This window comes from Engraulis encrasicolus, chromosome 11 (genome assembly GCF_034702125.1).
Source record: "Engraulis encrasicolus isolate BLACKSEA-1 chromosome 11, IST_EnEncr_1.0, whole genome shotgun sequence".
Lineage (NCBI taxonomy): Eukaryota > Metazoa > Chordata > Actinopteri > Clupeiformes > Engraulidae > Engraulis > Engraulis encrasicolus.
Genome location: NC_085867.1, coordinates 22,440,562 through 22,450,059, shown reverse-complemented (window position 1 = coordinate 22,450,059; position 9,498 = coordinate 22,440,562).

Genomic DNA, 9,498 nt, shown 5'->3' with positions numbered 1-9,498 from the left:
GCCCATTTTAACACAGAGTAAGAAAAGAAAGAAAATAAAAAGAATTTCTGTGTTAACAGCTGTGTCCTCCTTCATCATCCTGAACCTGTCGGGGAAATTGTGTACATATTATAACATCTGGGTTGTCTCACCCATAAAGAGACTGGCGTAGTCACTCTTTCTACTCTGATTTAGTAAAAGTTGAAACCTGTGTAACACCACCCTGTTACACATGTGTAGGAGGTGAGAAGATGACATAGTGTACTAGCATCTGCATGTGCTTTTATATTCTACACACACACACACACACACACAGGAGAAAAACATTCTTGATTCCAAAGCACAAAGTGCATTTCTTCCACACTTGTTTATGTCCCACAATTCCTCATGGGCCCTTTCAGAGCCTTTGCGTGCTGCTCAATTTGTTTCGTGCATTTTTGAACACTCTCCCTTGCCACATTGCAAGTCAAGTGACCAAGCCAATGAAGTGGAGTGTTTGGTGATGTTTGTGCTCTTCTGCATTCTAATCTTCGACCTTTAGTCATTGATATTGCCACTGGCTGCATTTCAACAGTCACAGTGTCTCAGGCTGCCAAAATCACATTTAGAGGCAAGATGTTACTTGGCAAAATGGAAATAGACTACCATTATATCGGACTATGCATTATGAAAAACTGCAACCTTTTGTACCTCATTTTCACTCTGCAGTGACTAAGTGAGGAGAGAAAACAGTAAGAGACCGCTGCACATTTCAATAACGGTAGATTATTATTCTGGCCAAGGAAGCTGACAGGGTTGGGGCGAGGGGGAGGCGGGGAACAAAGGGGCCAGTTGTCCTGAGCCCAGGAGAGGGGGCCCAGAATTGTGTTACTGTGACCGTGTTATCACTTTGCTCTTTAAAATGTTTATATGTGGACTATAATCTTTACATGTACTTGAATGAGTTTAGGGATGCACCAACTCCATCGAGGTGTGAAAGGGGGGCACACAAAAAAAATTGTGTGGCACGACCCATGTCAGGGGGGCATTGGTTGGAAGTTGGAACCCGTATATGGGGGGACTTGTCATGGTAGTTTGGAAAGGCTTATCTAATACACTTGTGTCTGTTTGTGTTCACTATTAGCTCACGCAGCCATCTTAATATTTTAAATGAAATAAATATGTTCATGTTAAAAGCCTCGCAATCACCCTCCAGTTTTTATTTTTGAGGCTTTGAAATTGACCCCTTTAGAAATCACGTCATCATTGACTGCGCGTGCATTGTTGACTCAAACACATAAAGAGACAAACAGACAGACAGTGCAGACCCTAAAGAGAGAAGACCTGCCATCCTGAAGCGTGTACGTTTGTTAAAAAAAAAAAAAAAAAAGATATCCTAAAAAGTACACTTCCTACGCTTTTCCAGCATGGGAGTTGTTTGTGGTTACAAGAAATTAAGCATACCGATTGGACTGAGGACACCATCAGCAATGCCCGTGTCTGTGGCACCCAATTAATATCTGAAGTTATCGTGACCATCCATTGTCTTATTCCAGAAAAAAAACACCTAGTTTCTTTACAAATGTGCTGTACATGGTTGAAAGATAGTGATTTTTGGATTACTTGGACGATTTGTGCGACTACAATAAAATCCACACGGTGGGAGTCAGTGTCATGTAGAGAGTTTAGAGAAAGTTAAAAGTTTTTGGCAGAACAGGGGGGGACGACATTAAGATAGATGCAGCTTTTCAAATGGTGAAGATGAGCAGGACTGGTTTTAAAAAAGAATTGTCTCTCCTCTTTTGGAAGTTATGATCCTGTTGTGCAGGAGTCACTAAAACTGAATGACAGCTGCATTTAAGGTAAACTGAAGGGTTTTTTTACCACAAAGCTGGTGAGAGCTGTCTCCCACAGCTTTCATAACGAGATGAAATGCCTGATCATTCATGGTATTTTTGAATACGTTTCCTTCCTGTCGCATTGCACTTTAAAACATCTATGATGAGAGTGAGGGAAAGGCGCAGAATGTCATTCTGCACCTTGTGGTCTCTTTGTACTTTGCTATGAAATTACGCCCAAACTAGGGGCTCACATGTAAGTACATGTGATTGACAGCATTTGCAAGCCACGCCGACAATCTGTAAACAGAAATGGAGTGTCATATTCTCTTACCTCCATGAAGTGCCAATACAATCGAAATCCTACTGTCATCACACGTAGATGGAGCACTGTTGATGTGAAGAGGTTCTTATTTTATTATAATGAAGTTTTGTAAAATATTATTGCAATATCGTAGAATAGATTTTGAAATTGCTAGCATTTTGTAACATGGTATTGGAACATCAAAATAAAGCTCCAAAGTTGTTAGAAGAACTAACCATGGGGGGCAGCACACAGAGTAGACTGCTGTCTGAAAAAACAACATGGAGAAGAAACTGCAGCAAATCTGAAAGGCTATACAGCTTTTTTAGACGTATGTCAGGAATATCTTGTGCAATGCAAAAGTTCAAGTCAAGTCAAGTAGGTTTTATTGTCAATTTCTTTACATGCACTGGTCATACAAAGAATTTGAAATTACATTTCTTGCTTTCCCATACAGACATAGACTAATCTAGGTAAGGACATAGACAGTATAGACATAGACAGTTCCACGCTGGTATGAAATTAGAGCAGTGGCCCATTGACTGAACGCCCTTTGAAATATGAAAGCCCTAAGTCCACTTTTCAACCTGCTTTACGGTGAAAAGTTCTGTGAAAGGATTACCGAAAAGTGTCTCATTAGATGGATTTTGTTCAGTGGGAATAATGTAAACCTTTCTGAATCCCCAAGGAGCTATCACTGTTTTCCCTACCGTCAGAAAACAAAAATAGCAGGACTGGGCAAAGCCCTGTGAAATAATTGCTGTGGTTGTTTATTTCAATCCATGTGGGACACGTTATGTTCCAGTTGAATGTTGCAGGGATTAAGAAGCATGGCCATAACTACTGTAGCATAATGAGACCTGTGCCTTTAATTTGTAGGCTTGTCATGTGACCAGTTTGGACCAATAGGCAGCATTTGTGGGTTTCTTTAAAATAAGGGCGCCAAGTAGGGCATACTCTTCAGGAGGTGGCAGCTTCTATTGCTAGCATTCTTGCTAGTTGGGTCTCAGGGAAGCCCTGTGAAGTAGTGATGGCGAAATGAGGCTTCCTGAACCAATGAGGCTTTCATGCAAAAAGGTTCGAGCTTTCGAAGCCTTTCTCGAAGCCTCAGTTCTCACTGGCGCCATCTGGTGTGCAATGAATTGGCACAGCAGGCATTGATTTCATTTTAACTTTTTTTCTCGTGTCTTATTTGTTGGCCTATCCGTTCTGTTTCAATAAATGTGATGGTGTGTGTGTATGGAATTAATTACTCGTGATTGTGGGACACTAAAATCAAGGTTAACGCTGACCCTGTGTTATCGTGGAAGTGAGAGAGCATCATTGTGTGGAGGTCGGCGCGCAACTGGGAGTGATCGGCCATAAACGCAACACAATAAGCAGCCAATTAAAATAATCAGAAAGAAATATTAGCCTACTATAATTCACATTATATGAATTAAATGTAATTCAAGTGGTACCAACAAATATCAGTTATCCACTACTTATATTCGAACTCACAATTATTAAGGTAGGCTAGCACTCTGTCGCCTTCACCACTATACCAGCCTGGCAGATGATGCCATGGTTTACTTGGTCAACTTTATTAGAAAGCTACCCTGCGAAATCAAGAACTAGTTATATAATCATCATCATGTCACTACTACAGGGATTTGATCGGATGATCTTGAGAACCCAGGTCGGACGCTTTAACCACTGCGCTAGCCGCTTGACTCGGAACGATTCAGCTGAGTTTCCTTCTTGTAGTCAACATGAATCAACTGGTAAAGACTGTTAAAACCCGCACAAAACCTATAATAAATAAAATAGGTCTGCTCTCTTATTTAGCTGTAGGCCTAGTTTAGTATTAATGATTGCTGACAGAACTGCTGTCTCGTTTATGGTTGCTTAGCGGTAGAACTAAAACAATTTCCCACCTCGTCTTCGGAAGCGTCTCACTTTGAAAAACTACTTCAAAAGGGAATTGGAGGTGCATAGATCATTTTGACATTTGGGTCAATCTACGGCATGAGCTGAATTTATTGCAGAGTGGAACCAAATCAAAGTCACTAGCCTACATATCCAGTCTCAACACACACACAACAAATCTTGAAAACTTGAGAAGTGCTCCGAGGCGCAGAAAGCTCGTTTGGGTAGCGGCGCGCAATGAAACCTCCACACGCCTCGCAAAATGTGAAGCCTCATCTGGCATTGTCACGTGGTTTTTACGTTGCCGACACAAGCCTCGAAGCAAGGCTTCATATGTTACGCCCACTTTTGCTCGAAGCAGGCTTCGAAGCCTCGCTTCAAGTTCCCCATCACTACTGTGAAGCTTCATCCCTTCTGGAAGCTTGTGGCTGTGGTGGAGTTGCTGCTAGCTGCTTTCTAGCCAGACTGCTGGCTTTGGTACTTCACCTGTGTGCAGCCTATTTTTGGTATGTAGCCTAATGTCCTGACTTTCCCTATATCGGATTGGATATGATGTATGTGTATCTAAATTGCTGCTGCTACTTCGCCAGGTATCGGGCTCTGATGCCTTGCCCCTTTCGCTGCTATTGCTGCTGTAGTAGTCCCTCTGTCTCATCGGTCACGGTATGTTGCCAGCCATCATTTTCTTCTGTTTGATCCATGCGTGTTTGCTGTTATTCTCATGTGTTTGATAACTCCTTCTGTGTGCAGGTGACCGGATGATTGTGTGTTGCTCTTTACCCTTGGTGGGCTGCTGTTTTTGTTTTGAGGTTTGGGACGGATGATGTGTGTATGGGTGTGCATGAGTGTCTGAACTGAGTGTTGTGTAGCTACATCTGATACTGAGTGTGGTACTTAGGTGTGTGAGTGCCCAGGAAACAGCAGTTGTGTTCTGGCTAGTGGTGTGAGCGTAGTCAGTATTTTCTTTTGATTTTGTTTCATGTATTTCATTTCCTTTGTCTTAAATGTTCAACTTCACCCTGATCAGGCTAGCCACTCTCTGGATGAATCACCAAGACCTCCTAGCTTAGTGTGTGCTGTGCTTTCTATTTTCTTACTATGACTAGAGGTGTCACTACCCTTCTTACGCATGCTTATCTTGACTAGAAGTGTTTGTTGAGTTAACTGGTCTTGCAGTGCTTAATTGTAACAGAAGCTATAGGCTAAGGTGACATCCATAGGCGCCTACTGATCCGGGTGTATATGTATATTGGGTTTCAGGTACTTTTGTATATTTTAAAGATTGTGATTGTGAAATCTTATTTTTGTTATTAAAAAGAGAAGTAATTGCCCCTGACATCTGTCTCCGTGTCCTATACGAACCTGTGTGTCTTTATTCATGTGCTAGTGGGTTAGCTCACTTTTCCAGAGGGACTGTGGCGCCCTCTGGTGGCGTAGTCGGTAATTACATTTACAAACCTAAAAAGTAAACCTCTATTTCCACTCGGTTACACTACCATTGAGGACACAGAGATCATGTCCTCTGTATCTTTGTTTTCGTAGTGTAAAAAGTATCTATGATGAAAATCTATATATGATCAACAATGGTCAGTCTGTATACGCCACCCCCATTTATCCTCAAGGCAGTGATAAATGGAAACAAACTTAAGAGTTTGACTAAAGTGTTTGAAGCATTCTAAATCTAGGCAACAGTATTCAGTACAACACGCAGTATTTGACCCCGGTATTTGAACATGTCTTGTTACGGCCCTGAGAGGAAGACGTTTGTGTTGGAACTACTGTTGAGGAAACAACAAAGTTGGAGCCATTGTAATAAAATAAAATGTTGAATGTGAACTGAAGAGCAACATGCTGTGACTTGTTACAAGGAATTACTGTTAACATGTGGAGGCAATTCAGGCTTATAACAATGAGATGAAATGCATTTACTGCTGTTCATTTATACTGTTAATATGTTTAATTTTATTCCACTTTTGGTAATTGTAATTTACTCATTGTAAATGTCTGCAAAAGTGCATATTTAAAAAGTCTGTAATCTGTCAGAATTTGTGTTAAAGACTTTGTGCCCGAGCAATTAGCATAGAGATTGTAATTAAGTAAGCAAATGCAGCATGACACAGAGCACATCCATCTTAACCTTTGTTTGAATAAGACAGGGATGACTGAGGAAGTATTTCATTTTTTTTCTTAATCCTGAACTAATATGAAAGAATAGACAAATTGTGTTTTCTATCTCAGCCGTGTCCATGAATAGTGGATTTGAGGAAATTAATACCAGACTCAATTGGTGCTTTTCATTCATGCACAAAGTCAACCCTGGTTAAACAAAGTATGAAATTGTCCCATACATATTAATTAATGGATGGCAAAAATGATTGCTGTCTGCCCTGATGAGAGAGAGAGAGAGAGAGAGAGAGAGAGAGAGAGAGAGAGAGAGAGAGAGAGAGAGAGAAGAGAGAGAAAGAGAGAGAGAGAGAGGGATGAATTTGAAGACATTGCTCAGTGGGATTGTTTGGATAATGTTAAGTAATGTAATCTCTAATTATCCCTTTAAAACACAACCCTATACTTAAACCTGCCATTTTTAACAACCTAAAACTAAGGTTTCTCAAAATCTTCCTGTGTGTAACCCAGTTGACAAATGCATATTAAAAAGGTACAATAAATAATGGTTAAAAAGCATAAATAGTAAAATGGGATATTAAATAGTGATAATTCTGATGAAGCAATTCATGAATGATGGGTTGTTATCAGGGCTCTAAATTAACTTTTTCCACCACCAGCCAATTTGGCTAGTGGACATTTTTTCTTACCAGCCAAACAGAAGTTCAACTAGCTTTTAATCTCACCAAAATAAACTATGCTTTAGGCTATTTTTTTTCTAATTAAATGGTCATTTTGTCCAACTGTTTCTACAACACAGATACACTATAGGCCTGCATAGGCTACTATATGCCTACATAATAAGCATATTATAGGCTATATATTTTTTCATTATTTTTTAACTTCTGCTTTATTTTTTTACTTTCATTACTTAGGCCTAATTAATTTAATTAGTTTTTGTTCAATTCCTCTGAAAACAGCTGAATCACATCACACAAGCCACTCACATAACAGACCTTTAACATACAGTAGCCTAACCAAGCACACAGCCAAACACACAGCCAAACACTACAAAACCTCACATACGCACACCCCAAGGAAGGAGAAAAGATGAGAGGAAAAGGAGAGGAGAGAGGAGGAGCTCTTCTCTATCATGCGCAACAAAATGACAAGAAGCCTAGTTTAACTAAAAGTAAATAATATCTCGGGAATCTTGGCTTCCTTTGTTACTTCCACAGCTTCGTCGTTGGTTGCTTTTTTTCTTTCCGATGGCGTGCGCTTTCCAACTTAGGTGCGCCAGGACTCGGAACATTTCAGAAGACAACTGAACTGACAGCTACGGTCACACTACACTGACAGTCAGCTCTCCTCCTCTGCCCTTGTCACGATTTCGTTCCACAGCCACTCATTTTTAACGTCACTATTTACAATTACTACTAGCATTCACCAACACACAGAACCTTGCTCTAACCCCCGCCACATTCTCATCACTCGCACAAAACATAGTCTACAGAACAGAAGTAGCTCTATGCATAATCTGCGTAAGTCCTGTTATTGAAACGGTCAAGGCCTCGCTGCTTCAAAAATGCAGCCTGTTACAACAAGGTTCATATAGTAATAATAGCAGTAGGCTAATGGCATTAAAAAGGTTGTAGCGAAAGCGACGAGAGCATAGGAGGAGAGCTGCCTGTCAGAATAGTGTGAGCGCAGCTTAGCTGACAGAAGGCTGGTCGTCTGAAATGTTTTCAATCCTGGCGCGCGCAAGAGCATGGAGTTGACGCCAGATGCACTGGAAAGCCCACGGTGGGAGGCTACGTCATGACGCTAGTGTCCATGGGTAATGTAGGAAATCTCGCCGTATAACGTTCGTCAGAGCAGCGGTTTACCGTTCATAAGTTACTGTACTCGGGCGCTACTAGCCAAATTGGCGGGTAGGTATTTTTTTCTACTAGCCAAAATTAATTTTCACCCGTGTTTGGCGTGTTGGCGTGTGTTAATTTAGAGCCCTGGTTGTTATTGTTAAAAACATGATTTACATGTATTTGATGCAGCAGTACTTTTACTGTGACAGTTATGTTACGGTACTTTTATTTTGACATGCGTTTTCTAAGCATTCGGCTTCACGCGAGCCATTCGTCAGTCGAGCTGAGAGGAGCTCGGAAGCTGAAGACTCCGTTTTCTCTGCTCCACCTCGGAGCTAGATATTGGAAGAAAAGTATAAGTTATTAATGTTATTTACGGTTTAAGTTTCCTTTTGAAAAACCCGAGCCACCTGCTCTGTAAATTCCTTGTGGTTGAAGAGAAAGAAGCTGCGTTTTGTCGAGTATTGTTTGTGAATCGTCTCGGTAAGATAACTTGTCCTTTCTTTTCCCTACTGATGTAATCCAAGTGTTTTACTGGTAAATACTTTGGTGAGACTTAAGAATTGTACTTTATTTTGGTAATACTTCTTGTGTTCAGTGTGACAAGGGTATATTTTGGTTGAATCAAGTAAGTTTAAAGCTCGGATTGAGCTGACTGTATTCACATGCTTGTGATCACGCACCCGGTGCGTGCTAGATCAAAGGGCTGAACGTGTCACTGTTCACGTGTCCTCGTGATGGTCACTGTACTCGGTAATATCTCTGTATAATTGCAAGGTTACCGTGATTTCAGTACATTTTTCATAGTATTCATCCTGTTTACTTTATGATAGTTATTTAACTGAATGGTATGAAATGCTTTTCAGTGTTAATGAAGTGTATGCAGCTTGCATTGCTTTTCTTTTGAGAAGATTGATAACAATGTTGTACAACTGTTTGAATGGATATTTGACAAGAAATTGAACATTGTCCTGTATGTGTAGCTTAACAAAGGGTATGGTTACACAGGTCAAGTTTTTGGACCTGGATTCCTCCGAGGATCGATGACTACGTTTGATGGCGAGCCACCCACCCCTTGAGCCGGATCCTGTCCCATGTCATAGTAACATGGCATGCTTGGTAGGGTTGTGACCTGCCTGTGTCACAGCAGTACTGACTTGACTTGACTGCTTGACTTTGCTTAACTTTACGGTTGACTGAACTATTCGGAAGGAATTTTTTTTTTATTATTATTTTCCTGAATAACCGAAAGGAACTCTTTTCTCTCTCTGGGGATCCAGAGGAGTGATTTGAAGGACTGATTCCCAACTTTTGAAAAAAAGACTTTTCACTTTGAAGGACAATTCATTTTTTATTTTTGTTTTAAAGGGTCAATTATTTTATTTTGTGAAATTGTAAATACTTCTAACTTCTTTATTCATTACTAAAGAAAGGAAAACTTAAATGCTTGTGTGGTGTCTTTTAATTGCACTAACTTCTTGCACTCTCCCAGAGCCTAGCATCTCTCATTCTTTAGTCTATAGAA